The following is a 21645-nucleotide window of genomic DNA, read 5'->3' as shown; positions in this document are numbered from 1 at the left end:
GCACCATTAATATGGAGTAGTGGGAGTTGTGGGAGAGAGGCGGGCGGCGGTTAAACCGATGGCTTGCCTCCCGGTGAGCCTGCGCACCAGCCTACTGGCATGCCTACCAAAGTTTCACATAGCTACTCGCACGCCTCCCGATGACACTGCGCAGCGAGCACGCCTCCGTCAATTCACACACCTGCACGCACGCCTCCCCGTCTGCCTGCGTGGCAGACTGCTCGCATGTGTCCCGTCAACTCACGCCTGCTCACATGCCACACGGGTCGCGCGGCGTCACGTATATTGTTTTTCTATTTGGATGATTAATGCTGCCGCTTTATTGCTTAACCGAAGCATGGCACGTATCCATTGTTGGTCTAACGTAAAAGGTTCGAATAAATAATCCGTTTGGGATGTTGGTTCCCAATTATTAATAACCTCCCGTCTATAATTAGATAAAGATTACATCAAAAATGGTCTCAAATTTGACAAAAAAAAGTACAATGCCACTTTGTATTGGTGTCCATATGACAACACGATAAGTTTCATGGACTTCAAATAAGTTTTGGATGTACTAGAATTTAAAAATCAAGATTCTCAATGTTTGAAATTTGTTGCACGGGGAGTAAACATGCACCAAGTGAGACACATGTGTCTTTGCAATCCATTTAGGTGCACTGTCACATGTGCATGTAGCTCAAATTTCATTTTTTCACATTATACCCATAGAAAATCAATCAATCAATGTACTAAAACATCTTAATGATCTCTATGATTTTTTTGAAATTAAAATGTCCCTCCTTTGGTAACATATATGTTCACCGCGGGATAAATTTAACATGCATCGTAGTTGCGGTGGATTCGCGATGTGTGTGTGGGTGTGTGCGTCTGGGGGTGGCGGGTGGCTCGCAGTACACTACAGTTGTGAGCCACCGTGTGGGTTGGCCGTTTTGTTAGGCAGGCTGGTACCACATCAGAGTCGTGAAATCGTTATTTAAAACATTACACAACCCTTTCATACATAAATGTTTTGCCACATGCAGTCGATGGTTGTCCTACACGACACTCGATACTCGCGTGTGACGCTTTCTGTGGGCCCGTGAGGTCGTCGTCCATCACTTTGACGAACAGCCGGCAGTGAGGTTAATTTGACCAGCAAGGTAGAATCTTTTTGATTATGTTATGGTGGTATATAGTACGCGTCGAAGAGGTGGGAGGGGACTAGCATATATACTATACGTATGCGTCCGTGAACAAGTACACCTCACTCAGTGTCGGGATTTTTTGGTTACCGAGGCATGTGCCACATCAAAATTGTGAAATTGGTTATTCAAACATCACACAACACCTTTTTGGGCCACATGCATATATATCCTAGCTAGGACACTCACGTGTGATGCTTCCATCTGTGGGCCCACGAGGCCATCATTGATGCATGCATGCATGCATCACTTTGACCTACATCAGGAGAGGTTAATTAATTTCACCATCGATGAGGATTCTTTTGGGTTGTACATATATTACGGCAGGAGCATACAGTATGCAGTGAAGAGGGGGGAAGGGGACCATCATATGTAGTACGCTTGATATGAACCTCGCTCTGTGTGGGTGCATGGTTTATGGTTTTTGAGGCATGTGGCACATCAAAGTTGTGCATTTTGGGTATTCAACATATATATGTTTGGCCCACATGCAAAGCGGTGGTGGTTGTCCTCTCGCACCCACTTAAGCGGTTATCAGCAATATCGATGCTTTCCATCTATGGGCCCGCTTGGTCCATCACTTCTTTTTTCCTGACAACAAGAGAGGTTAATTTGACTTAGGAGGGGATTATTATTTTTGCTCTGGGATGACATGCATGATACACTTTGATCACACACATGCATGTGTACGCATGAATCCCTCCCATCGAGTCGAAGTGGCTAGTATAACGATACCATCATGAACCGGTCCCGCTCTGTGTGGGAGCTAGTGTACGATTTTTGACACACGCGCCAGATCAATGTTGTGTATTCAAACATGCATGAATGCATCACCTCCATACATATGCATGTAGTGGTTGCCTTCGAACGATACACTCCCTCGCGTGGTTATCAGTGACAAGCCTATATATTCGTGGGCCTAAGTGGACATCCATGATCACCTTGACCAACAACAAGATAGGTTACCATGGCAGATTCTTCATTTGGTTCGTGTTATCGTAGTATAGGTCATGGTGAGATTCAGACCTAATTAAGTTTGAGCGCATATACTATGCACACATGCATGCATATATGAATCCCCGTCGTTGGCTTGAAGTGTGGTGTAACATACATATGCATCGTCAACCTAACCCTCACTCAGTGTGGGGATTTCTAGTTCGAAATCACGGTGCCACATCAAAGTTGTTCCATTGTTACTCAAAAACACACCTCTCTATACATATGTTTGGGCCACACGCATGCAGTGGTTGTCTTCGGGGACTAGCTACTTGCGTGATTGTTGGCGAGCTAGCCCATCTCCGGGGTCGCATGGATGTCCATCACTTTGACCAACAACAAGAGATAGGTTGTACGACCAAGGTGTATTATTCTTGGTCCGTTTTATGATCCATCTTGGTGAGATATATGCCTCTCTGGCCCGTCGACTGAAAGTGTGTGTGTGTGTGGGGGGGGGGGTTGCTACATCGCACTTTGCTAGGTGAACCTCGGTTGGGGGGGGGCACGCATTCATAGCTTAATTAGGATTCCCTTCATGGCGACGCGAGGGGGGTGGGGGCTGCTAGCTACTTCGCACTTTGCTAGATGAACCTCGGTTGGGGGGGAGGGGGGCATGCTCATAGCTTAGGATTCCTTTCATGCCGACACGAGGGGGGCTGCTAGCTACTTCGCTCTTTGCTAGGTGAACCTCGGTTGGGGGGGGCATGTGCATTCATAGCTTAGGATTCCCTTCGTGCCGACACGAGGGAGGGATGGCTGCTAGCTACTTCACATTTTGCTAGGGTGAACCTCGGTTGGGGGGGAGGGCATGCATTCATAGCTTAGGATTCCATTTGTGCCGACACGAGGGAGGGGGTCTGCTAGCTACTTTGCACTTTGCTAGGTGAACCTCAGTTGGGGGGGCATGTGCATTCATAGCTTAGGATTCCCTTCGTGCCACGAGGGAGGGGTGGCTTCTAGCTACTTCGCACTTTGCTAGGGTGAACCTCGGTTGGGGGGGGGAGGGCATGCATTCATAGCTTATCTAGGATTCCCTTCATGCCGACACGAGGGAGGGGGGCTGCTAGCTACTTTGCACTTTGATAGGTGAACCTCGGTTGGGGGGCATGCATTCATAGCTCAGGAATCCCTTCGTGCCGACACAAGGGAGGGCGGGCTGCTAGCTCTACTTCACACTTTGCTAGGTGACCTCGGTTGGGGGGCATGCATTCATAGCATAGGATTCCCTTCGTGCCGACATGAGGGAGGGGGCTCCTAGCTACTTCGCACTTTGCTACGATGAACCTCGGTTGGGGGGCGGGCATGCATTCATAGCTTAGGATTCCCTTCGTGCCGGCACGAGGGAGGAGGGGGGCTGCTAGCTACTTTGCACTTTGATAGGTGAACCTCGGTTGAGGGGGGGGGCATGCATTCATAGCTTAGGATTCCCTTTGTGCCGAAACGAGGGGGGTGGGGCAAGCAATACCATGCGCTTTGCGAGAGAGGTGCCACATCGAAGTTGCATTTGGTATTTGAAAATCAAACCACCCTTTTGATACATAAATTTGGTCCACATGCAAGTGTGTTCGTGTTCTGACCCTCTGCCGCGTCATTTTTTGCCAAATTTATGAACATTAGACAAGTCAGATGATGCAATAGACACGGTTCACTCAAACTAACCTTGTGCCACGCTGGTGCACCTATCACGCACACATCCGCACAGTACATTGGGCTCCACGAGGCTCCCCCTCTCAAAAATATCTGCCCGCCCCGAGGGTTTTTCTGTTTCATAACACACGGTTGTTATCTCCGAACTGTGTGCGATGTTTCTTGTTCCCAATCCCGCCTGCATCCCTAGAAAATATCTGCCCGCCTCGAGGGTTTTTTGTTTCATAACACACGGTTGTTATCTCCAGACCGTGTGTGATGCACTATCATCAAAATTTTCAATATCCCAGCATTTCACCCCCTCCTTTGACTCCCGCGTTGTAAAATTTGCAGTACCAACGTCATTTCCTCAAACACCCCGCTCCCCCCTCCACACACACACACACACACACACACACCAAAACCTCCTCGGGTGTGCGCGCACACACACACCCCCTCCCTCGCTCGAAACCCTAGCAAAGTCCCCGCCGCCGCTGCAAGGCCTCCATTGTCAACATCTGCTGGTTTGCCCGTGCAGCTTACCCACCGATCTCCATACCTAGGCCGCCCTGAGTTTCTTAGATGACGCCTGCCAAACGCCCCCTTTCCCACAGATCCCCATCCGCATCGCCATCCCCCACTCCAGAGCGTCGTAGCCTAAGCCCGGCTACGCTTCCCGTGGAGCTCGAGGAGCGACTAGCCCAAAAGAGGTGTATATCCGTCTCTTCGCCCGACGTCGCCGAGGAAGCTGGCGACCATTACTGGCGGAAGGCACTCAAGCAGCGGGCTAGAGTATGCGGGCATGTCTCGTCCGCCGGCTACGACATCGAGGTCATCGACAGCGACGCCCTGAGGCGGGCTGTGTTACAGGTTAAGTTGCCCACCCCCAACCCCTCGGGTTCAACCGCCGTCGATCTCATCCATGGCCCCGCCGCTGATCTCCTCTGGCTCGCTGTCAACAATTTGCCATTCTACATCGCCATCGAGCCCCTTTTGTCATTTCTGAAGGACACGTTCTGCGACGCTGGCTTGGGATCCACAGCTTCCAAGTTAGACCTCATCGCCGACGACCACGAGGAGGGCAACCTCTCCGGCTCTTCCAAGGGGAAAGAGCCCATCTGCTCTTCCAAGGGGAAAGCGCCCGTCTGCGACATCAGGGAGGGCACCCTACAGCCGTGCTCTTCCAAGGGGAAGGAGCCCATCTGCGACAACATGGAGCGCATCCAGGGTCTGTGCTCTTCCCACGGGAACGAGCCCATCCGTGAAAAGTGAGGAAACCCATGATTTGTTTTGCCGTGCCTCTTCATAGGGGGAAACCCATGATTTGTTTTGTCGAGTCCCTTTTGTAGTGTAGTGAGGATATGTCCAGTTTTAATTGCTATATCTGGTTGTTTGCAGTATGCCTTGTTTATTTCAGTTGTTCACAATGTGATGCTCTATATGTGCAATTATTTACTGTGTAGTACATTTCATCAATCCAGTTTTAAACATACCGATAGGAATGCATATATTTGCTTGCTGTTAAGCCTGTTATAGCTAGCATATGCCTCTTTTAAAGTTTTTTGATTGTTTGGTTGTTTGTAGTTAGCATATGTTCAGTTTCAAATGCTATCTTTGGTTGTCCGTAGTATGCCTTGTTTATTCCAATTATTCAGAACGTGATGTTCTGTATGTGCAAGTATGAACTGTGCAGTTCAATTTCATCAGTACCAGTTTCAACAATACCACTATGAATGACTACATTTGGTTGCTGCATCTTGTAGTTAACACGCCTTTCCATTTTTATTTAACCATAACCAGTGTACTTAGACCGGCACAATACCAGTTTGAATGACCATGTTTGCTTGTTGTAAATGTTTGGCGTCTTGCAGTTAGCACACCTTTCCACTTGTTTTGCTTTACTAGCGTGCTTAAACCTACACACTGAAGCTATCTTTTGGAGATTATTTTGTCTGCCATGTGTAATTTTGGTTGATGTTTAGCCTATTTTGCTTAACATGCTTCTTGATGTACCTACACAGGACAATTTGGGGAACGACTCCTGTTTTCCATCGAGGTTAGTTTCATCCCATGGCTTATATCTGCTCACTGTTCAGGATATCGGTAGCTGGTACCATATAGGCCGGCGGCTGATAAGGGACTAATCGGTGAATCGGACTTTTAACTGAATATATATGCAACCCATTTTTCCTTAGGTTAACTAGGGCCATATGTAATATATCTGAGGCTACATAGCAACATGCACTGTACTTAATGTCTAAATATGCAATCCTAGGCTACATAGAAACAAGGAAGAGTGTTACATTAATGTTCTAATGATGTCTAGATATACGCAGAAGAGCAGCAGCAGCAACAGCAACAACACAACCCTGTTTGGATACTCAACTTAGCTAGAGGTTAGCGTTAGTTTCTAGCTCATTACTAACCCTAAACTAACTCCATCCAAAGAGTTGTTTGGATGGCAGGGTTAGATTGACAATAAATGCACTAGGAGAACTAGCTCCAATTAGCACCTCTTGGGTTGGATACTAGTTTTTTCGGGTGGGTTAGAGATGCAACTAGCTCAAACTAGCCCTCTTGTCTATATACTTTAGGGCTATTTGAGCCCGAACTAGCTCAAACTAACTGTAACCCATGGATACAGCAGCACATAATTTGTAAGAATGAACTAAACTCCTTCCGGCCCATAATATAAGATGTTAATTCATCTAATATGTGACTATATTGGATTTTATAAGATACTCCCTCCATTCCTAAATATTTGTCTTTTTAGATTTCAAATGGACTACCACATACGGTTGTATATAGACATATTATAAAAGAGTGTTGTACTACATCATTGTGCAATTGCTGTTTAGCTTCTAATATTAACTTGGTGCTTTTAGGTACATATGCCATTGGTAAAGATCTGCGTTTCGACCCTTTCTGTGTATGGGGCAATGAGATACCGATGAACCAGTATCAAGTGAGGAAGCTGATAAAGATTGTTAGTAAAATGGGTCCAAAGATGGCAATTAAACTATTTGTTTACGGTTTATCCAAGACAACAGCGAACTGCATGATGGTAAGTAAGAACTCTGCAGCCTTCTTTTTACTGCCCATAATGAGTTGTGTTAGATGACAATGTCTGAATCTTTTTCCTTTACAGTGGTTGCCAAAGCAGTTTACTCAAGATTACCTCTCAAACTACATGATTGGTGGGCATGCAAAGGTTAAAGTATTTCTACCAGAAGACAATGATTATCTAGATGTTTTCATGAAGATCGTGAAGGATGGGCGGCCGGCCATCACAAGGGGTTGGAATAGAGTCGTGCGTGCTTCTGCACGGAGGAGGGCACAATATGGGCATTCCGCTTCACCTTCTTCAGCAACCAGAATATATTTCGCCTCTTTCTTTAACGTCTTTAATAGTACAAGTATACAACGGTGGTTCATCATTCTTTATTTGGCTCTTATGTAATTCTTGAACATATGTACCTATGAATCGAATAATGCATTGGTTGTTTGAACCTGATGGATATGCATAAAGCTGTAGCATACATTCAAATTCAAATCCAAATCCGGTATAATTTGGAAAAGCAGCAATTAAATTACGATGAAATTACGCTCTCCAGGTTGTTACGGCTCACACGATTGGTAAAAAACAAACGTTTGCGATATGCACCATAATCGGAGACGGTTCACAGAGAGGAAACGTGTGCAAGCATGCACACATTTGCCATTTGCAAAGCGTGTGGGATGTCAGACAATATCACAAACGGTGCGGCCAAACTAAATGTGTGTGTTAGTTGCCTTATCGTACACGATTCGCAACCATGAACTGTTTCTGATGAAGTATGCATCATAAACGTTGCACCACAGAATAGCGTGTGCGATAGTTGTCGTGTACGACGATGTTACGACGGTCCGACATTTCATAATCCTGTCCGACACTCATAATACGATTAGCTAATCTTCTTAACGGTGAACCGTTTGTGATGGGCCGCGCATCATACACGTTCTATAATAGTGAACCGTTTGTGATGGGCCGCGCATCGTAAACGTAGCACCACAGAATACCGACTGTGATGGCAATGCAAGCAGAAACGAGTAGGAGTACTGTAGGGGCCCTATCCCCGACGGTTTCTGGGTCATGTGGGAAGGACCCTCCTATCTCCCACACTTACTTGGTGACGGTTCCAAATGTCGTCGCGGAAAGGGGTTTTAAACTGTTTGTTTAGGACCGACGCGCACCAGTGATAGCTCTTTATCGGTGTCATCAATCACATCATCGAAACCACGTCTACTGAGAGGGGACAAATACCGGCAAACAAGAAAGAACACAATCAATGCAATGCAACAATATGATGCATGAATGAGATATGGCAATAGGCTATTGATTGGGCTAATGCAACTAGCAACAAGTTAAATGAAGTTTGTTTGAACCCTAGTTTCAAATTCAAACTCCATATGTGAAGGTTTAAATGCCATTTATATGATTTGTCCTAAACAGCAGCCATAAGTTGTTCTAACATGCATGAAAATGGTACAGATGGATAGATTGAATTTTTATGACATTTTTTCATATATAAATTATTTCATTCTGAGCTATTGATTATTTTCTATGATTTTTTGAAGTTCAAATCATTTTCTGGATTTTTCTGGTTATTTAGAAATAAAAAAATCCAGTAAATGATCAACTCTGGTCGGTGACCTGGCATCATTAGTGTCACTGGGGCTGACGAGGGTCAAACCTGACCAGTGGGGTCCACTGGTCAGTGACCTGGCATCATTAGTGTCACGGACAGGTGGGTCCGGTCAACGGCCACGTCAGCATGGTCAACTCTGACGTGTTGGTCCCGTGGGTTTATAACTAATCTAAGCAGAAATAAAGCTGGGGTTAATTAGGGCGTGGGGCCCATGCGTCAATGGCGCAGGGGGTTGGTTAGTGGGGTGATTAGGCCCTAATGGCTGGTTACGCCGGCGTTTAGCTGACGGCGACCAACTAGAGCGGCGGCGGCTCACCGGAGTGGTGCTAGGGGCAGTAGTTGGGCGCGCTGAGGGCACCAGGAGGGAGCTCGTGCTCCCGTGCATCCAGCGAGGCAGCAGTAGGTCGTGGGAAGCCCTGAGTTGACAACGGCGAGCACTTGGGCAGCGGCCGAAGCTCGGCCTTGCTCGGGCGCAGTGATGCGGCTTGCGTGCGAGTGAGCTGGACAGCTAGGCAGTGTCTACGGACCTCCACGAGCACACCAGTGTGCTCTATTTGGTCCAAAACATATGCTGGCCGCGGCGGCGAGATGCGCGGCAGCGGCAAGCTCACGGGACGGCTGGGAAGCTAGCTAGGCTACGCGCGCGACGATGGGGTAAGTGGGAAAACGAGCGGGAGCTCACATCATATCCATAGGGCGGGTAAATGGGCTCGGGGACGGCTTGGTGCTGACGAGACAACGACAGCGATCGCCGATGGCCGACGAGGAAGGTGAAGACGATGGCGACGTTTCTGGCGTCCCGCGGGCGCGTGCTTCGTCTTGGTGCTCCACGGCGTCGAGGCGGACCCGTTGGACAAGCAGAGGGCGAGAGGAGCTCGGTGGACGCGGTGGCAGCGAACGGCGGCAGCGAGTGTGCTCGGGCACGTGCAAGGGAGAGAGCGGAGGAGGTGGAGGAGCTCGAGGGAGTGAGCGAGGGGGGTCCGGACAGTTCCAGGGGGTCGCGTGGCATCTCAGGGGAGGCCGGGGCAAGCAGGCAGAGAGGAGGTGTCCGGGCGCGTGCTCACGCGCGCCGGCCACATGCGCAGTGTCCGTCTGTCCTAAGGAAAGGAATGACTGGCACCGGGCCAGTGGGCCGACCAGGTAAGTGGGCTGCACAGGTAAGCATCTGCTCTGTTTTATTTTCTGTGTTGTTTTCTTTTTATTTATTCATTTTGCCACTAATTCAAATTCAAAAGTAAATCAAAGCAGGGCAAAACCTTCTGAATATTTGCATGTTGCCATTATGGACTTTTCCAAATGCACATAAATAATTTCAGGGCCTTTTGAAATATATTCTATATAAAATGAATATAATCCAAAAGTCAAATACTTATTGATTTAATTTCAAAGGCCCAAAATAAATATCCCTGAGACTAAAAAAAATATTGGTTTGAATTTTACCTCTCGCGTGTATTTTGATAGCCTAACAGGAACATTTTCTTGGGTTTATTTGCAGCAATTTTTAATGTTGATCATTTTAGGAATGATCTCTGAGGCTTTCCACTTTCCCCAATTCACATTTAAATGGAATTTAAACATGATGCATGGACGCCACTCACTAATGCAACAAATTAAAAGCAGAATTCTAGGGCTGTGACAAAACGGTAATGACAACGTACGTCATTCCCTTTGTCATCGGTATGTTACTTGCCCGAGATTCGATCGTCGGTATCCTCATACCTAGTTCAATCTCGTTACTGGCAAGTCTCTTTACTCGTTCCGTAATGCATCGTCCCACAACTAATTCATTAGTCACATTGCTTGCAAGGCTTATCATGATGTGCATTACCGAGAGGGCCAGAGATACCTCTCCGATACTCGGAGTGACAAATCCTAATCTCGACCTATGCCAACTCAACAAAACACCTTCGGAGATACATGTAGAGCATCTTTATAATCACCTAGTTATGTTGTGACGTTTGATAGCACACAAGGTGTTCCTCCGGTATTCAGGAGTTGCATAATCTCATAGTCAAAGGAATATGTATAAGTTATGAAGAAAGCAATAGCAATAAAACTTAACAATCATTATGCTAAGCTAACGGGTGGGTCTTGTCCATCACATGATTCTCCTAATGACGTGATCCCGTTCATCGAATGACAACACATGTCAATGGTCAGGAAACTTAACCATCTTTGATTAACGAGCTAGTAAAGTAGAGGCATACTATGGACACTTTGTTTTGTCTATGTATTCACACATGTATCAAGTTTCCGGTTAATACAATTCTAGCATGAATAATAAACATTTATCATGATATAAGGAAATATAAATAACAACTTTATTATTGCCTCTAGGGCATATTTCCTTCAGTCTCCCACTTGCACTAGAGTCAATAATCTAGATTGCATTGTAATGATTCTAACACCCATGGAGTCTTGGTGCTCATCATGTTTTCCTCGTGGAAGAGGCTTAGTCAACCGGTCTGCAATATTCAGATCCGTATGCATTTTACAAATCTATATGTCTCCCTCCTTAACTTGATCGAGGATGGAGTTGAAGCGTCTCTTGATGTGTTTGGTTCTCTTGTGAAATCTGGATTCCTTTGCTAAGGCAATTGCTCCAGTATTGTCACAAAAGATTTTCATTGGACCCGATGCACTAGGTATTACACCTAGAGCGGATATGAACTCCTTTATCCAGACTCCTTCATTTGCTGCTTCCGAAGCAGCTATTACTCCACTTCACACGTAGATCCCGCCACGACGCTTTGCTTGGAACTACACCAACTGACATCTCCACCATTCACTATAAATACGTATCCGGTTTGCGACTTAGAGTCATCCGGATCAGTGTCAAAGCTAGCATCGACGTAACCATTTAAGACAAGCTCTTTGTCACCTCCATAAATGAGAAACATATCCTTAGTCCTTTTCAGGTATTTCAGGATGTTCTTGACCGCTGTCCACTGATCCACTCCTGGATTACTATGGTACCTCCCTGCTAAACTTATAGCACGGCACACATCAGGTCTGATACACAGCATGGCATACATGATAGAACCTATGGCTGAAGCATAGGGAATGACTTTCATTTTCTCTCTATCTTCTGCAGTGGTCGGGCATTGAGTCTGACTCAACTTCACACCTTGTAACATAGGAAAGAACTTCTTCAAAACTTTATCAAGGTGTGTGTTTTGTGAAAGTCCAATTAAGCGTTTTGATCTATCTCTATAGATCTTGATGCCCAATATTTAAGCAGCTTCACCAAGGTCTTCCATTGAAAAATTCTTATTCAAGTATCCTTTTATGCTATCCCGAAATTCTATATCATTTTCAATCAACAATATGTCATCCACATATAATATTAGAAATGCCATAGAGCTCCCACTAACTTTCTTATAAATACATGCTTCTCCAAAAGTCTGTATAAGACCATATGCTTTGATCACACTATCAAAGCGTATATTCCAACTCCGAGAGGCTTGCACCAGTCCATAAATGGATTGCTGGAGCTTGCACACTTTGTTAGCACCTTTAGGATCGACAAAACCTTCTGGTTGCATCATATACAACTCTTCTTTAAGAAATCCATTAAGGAATGCAGTTTTAACATCCATTTGCCAAATTTCATAATCATAAAATGCGGCAATTGCTTACATGATTCGGACAGACTTAAGCATCGCTACGGGTGAGAAGGTCTCATCGTAGTCAACTCCTTGAACATGTCGAAAACCTTTCGCAACAAGTCGAGCTTTGTAGATAGTAACACTACCATCAGCGTCAGTCTTCTTCTTGAAGATCCATTTATTTTCTATGGCTTGCCGATCATCGGGCAAGTCAACCAAAGACCATACTTTGTTCTCATACATGGATCCCATCGCAGATTTCATGGCTTCAAGCCATTTCGCGGAATCTGGGCTCATCATCGCTTCCTCATAGTTCATAGGTTCGTCATGGTCGAGTAACATGACTTACAGAACAGGATTAACGTACCACTCTGGTGCGGAACGTACTCTGGTTGACCTACGAGGTTCGGTAGTAACTTGACGTGAGTTTCATGATCATCATCATTAACTTCCTCACTAATTGGTGTAGGCATCATAGAACTGATTTCTGTGATGAACTACTTTCCAACTCGAGAGAATGTACAATTACCTCATCAAGTTCTACTTTCCTCCCACTCACTTCTTTCGAGAGAAACTCCTTCTCTAGAAACGATCCATTCTTAGCAACAAATATCTTGCCTTCGGATCTGTGATAGAAGGTGTACCCAATAGTTTATTTTGGATATCCTATGAAGACACACTTCTCCGATTTGGGTTCGAGCTTATCAGGCTCAAGCTTTTTCACATAAGCATCGCAAACCCAAACTTTAAGAAATGGCAGCTTAGGTTTCTTGCCAAACCACAGTTCATATGGTGTCGTCTCAACGGATTTAGATGGTGCCCTATTTAACGTGAATGCAGCTATCTCTAATGCATAACCCCAAAACGGTAGTGGTAAATCGGTAAGAGACATCATAGATCGCACCATATCTAATAAAGTACGGTTATGATGTTCGGACACACCATTACGCTGTGGTGTTCCAGGTGGCGTGAGTTGTGAAACTATTCCACATTGTTTTAAATGAAGACCAAACTCGTAACTCAAATATTCGCCTCCGCGATCAGATCATAGAAACTTTATTTTCTTGTTACGATGATTTTCCACTTCACTCTGAAATTCTTTGAACTTTTCAAATGTTTCAGACTTGTGTTTCATTAAGTAGATATACCCATATCTGCTCAAATCATCTGTGAAGGTCAGAAAATAACGATACCCGCCGCGACCCTCAACACTCATCGGACCGCACACATCAGTATGTATTATTTCCAATAAGTCAGTGGCTCGCTCCATTTTTTCGGAGAACGGAGTCTTAGTCATCTTGCCCATGAGGCATGGTTCGCAAGCATCAAGTGATTCCAAAAACCCATCTGCATGGAGTTTGTTCATGCGCTTTACACCCATATGACCTAAACGGCAGTGCCACAAATAAGTTGCAGTATCATTATTAACTTTGCATCTTTTGGCATCAATATTATGAATATGTGTATCACCACTATCGAGATTCAACAAAAATAGACCACTCATCAAGGGTGCATGACCATAAAAGATATTACTCATATAAATAGAACAACCATTATTCTCTGATTTAAATGAATAACCGTCTCGCATCAAACAAGATCCAGATATAATGTTCATGCTCAACGCTGGCACCAAATAACAATTATTCAGGTCTAAAACTAATCCCGAAGGTAGATGTAGATGTAGCGTGCTGACGGCGATCACATCGACCTTGGAACCATTTCCGACGTGCATCGTCACCTCGTCCTTAGCCAATCTTGGTTTAATCCGTAGCCCCTGTTTCGAGTTGCAAATATGAGCAACAGAACCAGTATAAAATACCCAGACGCTACTACGAGCATTAGTAAGGTACACATCAATAACATGTATATCAAATATGCCTTTCACTTTGCCATCCTTCTTATCCGCCAAATACTTGGAGCAGTTCCGCTTCAAGTGACCAGTCCCTTTGCACTAGAAGCACTCAGTTTTAGGCTTAGGTCCAGACTTGAGCTTCTTCCCGGGAGCAGCAACTTGCTTGCTATTCTTCTTGAAGTTCCCCTTCTTTCCTTTGCCCTTTTACTTGAAACTTGTGGTCTTGTTAACCATCAACACTTGATGCTCCTTCTCGATTTCTACCTCCGCAGCCTTGAGCATTGCGAAGAGCTTGGGAATCGTCTTGTTCATCCCTTGCATATTATAGTTCATCACGAAGCCTTTATAGCTTGGTGGTAGTGATTGAAGAACTCTATCGATGACACTGTCATCCGGAAGATTAACTCCCAGCTGAGTCAAGTGGTTATGGTACCCAGACATTCTGAGTATGTGTTCACTGACATAACTGTTCTCCTCCATCTTGCAGCTATAGAACTTGTTGGAGACTTCATATCTCTCAACTCGGGCATTTGCTTGAAATATTAACTTCAACTCCTGGAACATCTCATATGCTCCATGACATTCAAAACGTCTTTGAAGTCCCGATTATAAGTCGTAAAGCATGGCACACTGAACTATCGATTAGTCATCATATTTAGCTTGCCAGACGTTCATAACGTCTGGAGTTGCTCCTGCAGCAGGCCTTGCACCTAGCAGTGCATCAAGGACATAATTCTTCTGTGCAGCAATGAGCATAATCCTCAAGTTATGGACCCAATCCGTGTAGTTGCTACCATCATTTTTCAACTTAGCTTTCTCTAGGAACGCATTAAAATTCAAGGGAATGGTAGCACGGGCCATTGATCTACAACATAGATATGCAAAAACTATCAGGACTAAGTTCATGATAAATTTAAGTTCAATTAATCATATTACTTAAGAACTCCCACTTAGATAGACATCCCTCGTGTCATCTAAATGATCACGTGATCCATATCAAACTAAACCATGTCCGATCATCACGTGAGATGGAGTAGTTTTCAATGGTGAACATCTCTATGTTGATCATATCTACTATATGATTCACGTTCGACCTTTCAGTCTCAGTGTTCCGAGGTCATGTATGTACATTCTAGGCTTGTCAAGTTTAACCCGAGTATTCTACACGTGCAAAACTGTCTTGCACCCGTTGTATGTGAACGTAGAGCTTATCACACCCGATCATCACGTGGTGTCTCGGCACGACGAACTGTCGCAACGGTGCATACTCAGGAAGAACGGTTATACCTTGAAATTTTAGTGAGGGGTCATCTTATAATGCTACCGACGTACTAAGCAAAATAAGATGCATAAAAGATAAACATCACATGCAATCAAAATATGTGACATGATATCGCCATCATCATCTTGTGCCTTTGATCTCCATCTCCAAAGCACCATCATGATCTCCATCATCATCGGATTGACACCTTGATCTCCGTCGTAGCGTCGTGGTCGTCTCGCCAACTATTGCTTCTACAACTATCGCTAACACATAGTGATAAAGTAAAGCAATTACATGGCGATTGCATTTCATACAATAAAGCGGAAACCCTAAGGCTCTTGCCAGTTGCCAATAACTTTTACAAAACATGATCATCTCATACAATAACGTATATCATATCATGTCTTGACCATATCACATCACAACATGCCCTGCAAAAACAAGTTAGACGTCCTCTACTTTGTTGTTGCAAGTTTTACGTGGCTGCTACGGGCTTCTAGTAAGAACCATTCTTATCTACGCATCAAAACCACAACGATTTTTCATCAAGTGTGTTGTTTTAACCTTCAACAAGGACCGGCCGTAGTCAAAATCGATTCAACTAATGTTGGAGAAACAGACAACCGCCAGCCACCTTTATGCAAAACAAGTTGCATGTCTGTCGGTGGAATTAGTCTAATGAACGTGGTCATGTAAGGTTGGTCCGGGCCGCTTCATCCAACAATACCGCCGAATCAAAATAAGACGTTGATGGTAAGCAGTATGACTATGATTGCCCACAACTCTTTGTGTTCTACTCGTGCATATCATCTATGCATAGACCTGGCTCGGATGCCACTATTGGGGAACGTAGCATGCAATTTCAAAAATTTCCTACGATCACGCAAGATTTATCTAGGAGATGCATAACAATGAGAGGGGGAGAGTGTGTCCACGTACCCTCATAGACCGAAAGCGGAAGCGTTAGCTTAACGCAATTGATGTAGTTGAACGTCTTCGCGATCCAACCGATCAAGCACCGAACGTATGGCACCTCCGAGTTCTGCACATGTTCAGCTCGATGACATCCCTCGAACTCTTGATCCAGCAAAGTGTCGAGGGAGAGTTCCGTCAGCACGACGGCGCGGTGATGGTGATGGTGATGTAATCCGTGCAGGGCTTCACCTAAGAACTACGACAATATGACCGGAGGAGTAAACTGTGGAGGGGGCACCGCAAACGGCTAAGAGAACAATTGATGTCCTTTGGAGTGCCCCCTGCCCCCGTATATAAAGGAGGAGAGGGAGGAGGCCGGCCCTAGGGGCGCGCCAAGTAAGAGGGAAACCGACTTGGACTCATAGTCCTAGTTGCCCCCCCTTCCTTCTTTCGGAGGGGGAAAGGGGGAAGGAGAGGGAGAAGGAGAAGGAAAGGGGGGCCGCGTCCCCTCCCCTTGTCCAATTCGGACTGCCCATGGGGGGGCACCCCTTGTGGGCTGCCCTCTCTCTCCCCTATGGCCCATACTTTCCCTGGGGGGTTCCGGTAACCCCTCGGTACTCCGATAAATATCCGAAACACTCCGAAACTATTCCGGTGTCCAAATACTATCGTCCAATATATCAATCTTTACCTCTCGACCATTTTAAGACTCCTCGTCATGTCCGTGATCTCATCCGGGACTCCGAAGAATCTTCAGTCACCAAGACACATAACTCATAATACAAATCATCATCGAACGTTAAGCGTGCGGACCCTACAGGTTCGAGAACTATGTAGACATGACTAAGACACACCGCCGATCAATAACCAACAGCGGAACGTGGATGCTCATATTAGTTCCTACATATTCTATAAAGATCTTTATCAGTCAAATCATAATGACAACATACGTCATTCCCTTTGTCATCGGTATGTTACTTGCCCGAGATTCGATCGTCGGTATCCTCATACCTAGTTCAATATCATTACTGTCAAGTCTCTTTACTCGTTCTGTAATGCATCATCCCGCAACTAACTCATTAGTCACATTGCTTGCAAGGCTTATCATGATGTGCTTTACCGAGAGGGCCCAGAGATACCTCTCCGATACTGGGAGTGACAAATCCTATTCTCGATCTATGCCAACTCAACAAAACTCCTTCGAAGAAACCTATAGAGCATCTTTATAATCACCCAGTTACGTTGTGACGTTTGATAGCACAAAACGTGTTCCTCCAGTATTCGGGAGTTGCATAATCTCATAGTCAAAGGAATATGTATAAGTCATGAAGAAAGCAATAGCAATAAAACTTAACGATCATTATGCTAAGCTAATGGGTGGGTCTTGTCCATCACATCATTCTCCTAATGATGTGATCCCGTTCATCAAATGACAACAAATGTCAATGGTCAGGAAACTCAACCATCTTTGATTAACGAGCTAGTCAAGTAGAGGCATACTATGGACACCTTCTTTTGTCTATGTATTCACACATGTATCAAGTTTCCGGTTAATACAATTCTAGCATGAATAATAAACATTTATCATGATATAAGGAGATATAAATAACAACTTTATTATTTCCCCTAGGGCATATTTCCTTCAAGTACATGGTCATCTCGGAGTACAAGTCAAGGTAGAATAAATCGTTCGCTATCCTACGTTTCCTAAATAACAATGATACTAAACAATGACTAACCCTGAACTAACTCTAGCCAAAGAGGTGTTTGGAAGGCAGTGTTAGATTGGCAATAATTGCACTAGGAGAACTAGCCCCAATTAGCACCTCTTGGGTGGGATAGTTTTTTTGGGTGGGTTTGATGCAACTAGCTCAAACTAGCCCTCATGTTTGGATACTTTAGGGCTATTTTAGCCCAAACTAGCTCAAACTGACTCTAATCCATGGATCCAAACAGGGCCAATAACTAGTGTACTTAGACCTGCACAATACAAGTTTGAATGACTATGTTTGCTTGTTTCAAATATTAGGCCTGTTGCAGTTAATAACACACCTTTCCACTTCTTGTTTTTAAATATTAGGTTTTTAAGAATTTGGTCTTGCACATGTAGGTCCTGCTGTCAAAGGTTTTGACCCACTGTTTGACCCTTTTGCATATGTGGAAATGAGTTGTCCATGAATATCATTCAAGTTAAGAAACTCAGAAAGATTGTTATGATAAAGAAATTAGCGACAAAAAACAACAAGATCTTTGTCTGCACAATGAAGAAGACATCAGTTCACTACGGGATGGTACTAACGTTATACCTTGTCTTTTTATTTCCTTTGCACCATTTCAAATCTGTAGAAGATATTTATGCATATTCTTGTTTTCATGCCATTCCAAAGCAATTCACTGATGATTACCTCTCAAACCACCTGTATGGTCAGGAGGCGAGGAAGGTTTTCATACAACACCCACAGTTCAATATTGAAGTGTTCCTGAAGAGGACGAAGGATGGACAGTCAATCATCCACACGCACTGGCCTAAAGTTGCAAAGACCTTCAACATCAATGAAGGCTCAATATTCACCTTCCGCTTCAACAGTTTTCCAGATGAGATTCACCTGTCTATGTACTGTCTATGATGCTGATTCCAAAAGGTTATAGATGTTGCGTGTGAAACTTGGTGCTGGTGCAGTTGTGTAATGGGGTAGCTGAGTGCTGAAGCTATATGATGTTGTACTCTGATGTATTTCAATTATGAAATCCTGCTTCCTTAATATGGAAATGAAATATATTGTGTTCTTAATATGAAATGTCAATTAGATTAATAAATGTATTATTAATAATATGGCAATTAGCCTGCTGATTGGTTTTTTCTATTGCAAACGGTTATTGAGCAAACACCGTGGGTGATGACCTCAGGCAACGCACATAGTTTCTAGGAATAAACCGTGTTGGATCAATGAACAATCACACATGACATCCTCTTGAAAACTGTTTGCGTTAGGCCACCTTGCGCAAACGTTTACCACATACAAAGTGTGTGATGGACAGCCTTTGCCACACAGTTTATTCTACGCACCCTGTGTGATGCATTCAATAACGCAAACGATAAATTTTTTTATATCGTGTGCAATGGCAACACGATCACAAACGATTTAATGGGGAAATTGCATGTGATGTACTTGCGAACGGAAACTTTTTCCTTGGAGTGACTATGTGGGATGCATATACGAACGGAAACGTACTTCTTGGATTAACTGTGTGGGATATACATACTAACGGAAACGTATTCCTTGGATTGACTGTGTGGAATGTACATACGAATGGAAATGTTTAGCGGGATTTACTTATGACCGGAAACGATTTCGCCTGTATAATTGTATTTTTTAGCACAACTATATGTATAGCCGTATTTGGTCGCTCGTCGGTCGCACACGACCTCATTTTGCCGAGCGTGTGTGCTAGGAGGGCATATCCCCGATGGTTTCTATGTCGTGTAGGAAGGACCCCCCTATCGAAGTCACTCACTAGGCGACGGTTCAGAACACCATCGCGGAAAGGGGTTAAAAACCATTTGTATAGCACCTCGTTGTACCAGTGTGACCGAGGAAAGTGTGCCCGGACAGAGTGATCGAGTGTGTCGGGTAATGTGGTGCACACCTGCAGGGAAGTTGATCTATTCGAATAGTCGTGTCCATGGTAACAGGACGACTTGGAGTTGTATTCCGACCTCATGACAACTAGAACCGGACACTTAATAAAAACACACCCAGATAAGTTCCACAGACAACCCGGTGATCGCTCTCTCACAGGGTGGCGAGGAGATGATCGTCGGGTAGGATTATGCTATACGCTGATACTTGGTGAACTTACCAAATACTCTCTTCTATATGCTTCAAGATGGAGGCTGCCAGAAGCGTAGTCTTTGATAGGACTAGCTTCTCCCCCTCTTCTTCTAGCATTCTGCAGTTCAGTCCATAGATACTACCCATTTCATTGATACCGATGCATATGTAGTGTAGATCCTTGCTTGTGAGTACTTTGGATGAGTACTCATGGTTGCTTTGCTTCCTTTCCCCCCCTTTTTCCATTCTTCTTGGTTGTCACAACCAGATGTTGGAGCCTAGGAGCCAGACACCACCGTTGACGACTCCTACTACACCGAGGGTGCCACCTACTACGTGCAGGCCGCCGACGACCAGGAGTAGTTTAGGAGGATCCCAGGTAGGAGGCATGCGCCTCTTCAATCCGTATCCATGTTTGTGCTAGCCATCTTATGGCACCTTGTTTAACTTATGTCTATACTCAGATATTGTTGCTTCCGCTGACTCGTTTGTATTCGAGCTTATGTATTCGAGCCCTCGAGGCCCCTAGCTTGTAAAATAAAGCTTGTATTTTTTTGTCTAGAGTTGTGTTGTGGTATCTTCCCGTGAGTCCTTGATCATAATCATACACATTTCATGTATGATTAGTGTACAAATGAATCGAGCGCATCACAATGCAGGGCCACGAATGGGATTGCCACCGATAACCATGCGAGGGAGTGTCCGAAGACAACCACCACATGCATGTGGCCAAAACATATGTATGGAAGTGTTGGCTGGTGTTTGAATACTCAATGCACAACTTTGATGTGGCACCATGCTAATTTGGAACCGGAAAGTCCCCACATGGAGCGAGGGTTCACAACGCGTAATATGTCGCCCCCCTACTTCGAGCCGATGAGAGGGTTTCATTCATGTGTATGCATGCGATCAAACTTTGGTTTGGAATCTCACCATAACCTTATTATACCGTAAAACGAACCAATAAGAAATCCACCTTGGTAACCTCTCTCATTGTCGGTCAAAGTGATGTATGACCACACGGGCCCGGGAATGGGCTTGACACCGATAAACACACGAGGGAGATTATCCGAAGACAACCACCGCATACATGTGTTTGCTACCTCTGGAGAATGCGTTGATTTTCCCTTGAAGAGGAAAGGGTGATGCAGCAAAGTAGCATAAGTATTTCCCTCAGTTTTTGAGAACCAAGGTATCAATCCAGTAGGAGACTACACGCAAGTCGCCTAGTACCTGCACAAAAAAATAAGAACCTTGCAACCAATGCGATAAAGGGGTTGTCAATCCCTTCACGACCACTTGCAAAAGTGAGATCTGATAAAGATAATAAGATAAATATTTTTGGTATTTTTGTTGTATAGATTGAAAAGTAAAGATTGAAAAATAAACGGCAACAGAAATAGCTAGTTGACGGAAGATTAATATGATGGAAAATAGACCCGGGGGCCATAGGTTTCACTAGTGGCTTGTCTCAAGATAGCATGTATTACGGTGGGTGAACAAATTACTGCCGAGCAATTGATAGAATAGTGCATAGTTATGATGATATCTAAGACAATGATCATGAATACAGGCATCACGTCCGTGACAAGTAGACCGAAACGATTCTAGATCTACTACTATTACTCCACACATCGACTGCTATCCAGCATGCATCTAAAGTATTAAGTTCATAAGAA

Source organism: Aegilops tauschii, chromosome 2 (genome assembly GCF_002575655.3).
Source record: "Aegilops tauschii subsp. strangulata cultivar AL8/78 chromosome 2, Aet v6.0, whole genome shotgun sequence".
NCBI classification, from domain to species: domain Eukaryota; kingdom Viridiplantae; phylum Streptophyta; class Magnoliopsida; order Poales; family Poaceae; genus Aegilops; species Aegilops tauschii.
This window is presented reverse-complemented; position numbering follows the sequence as displayed.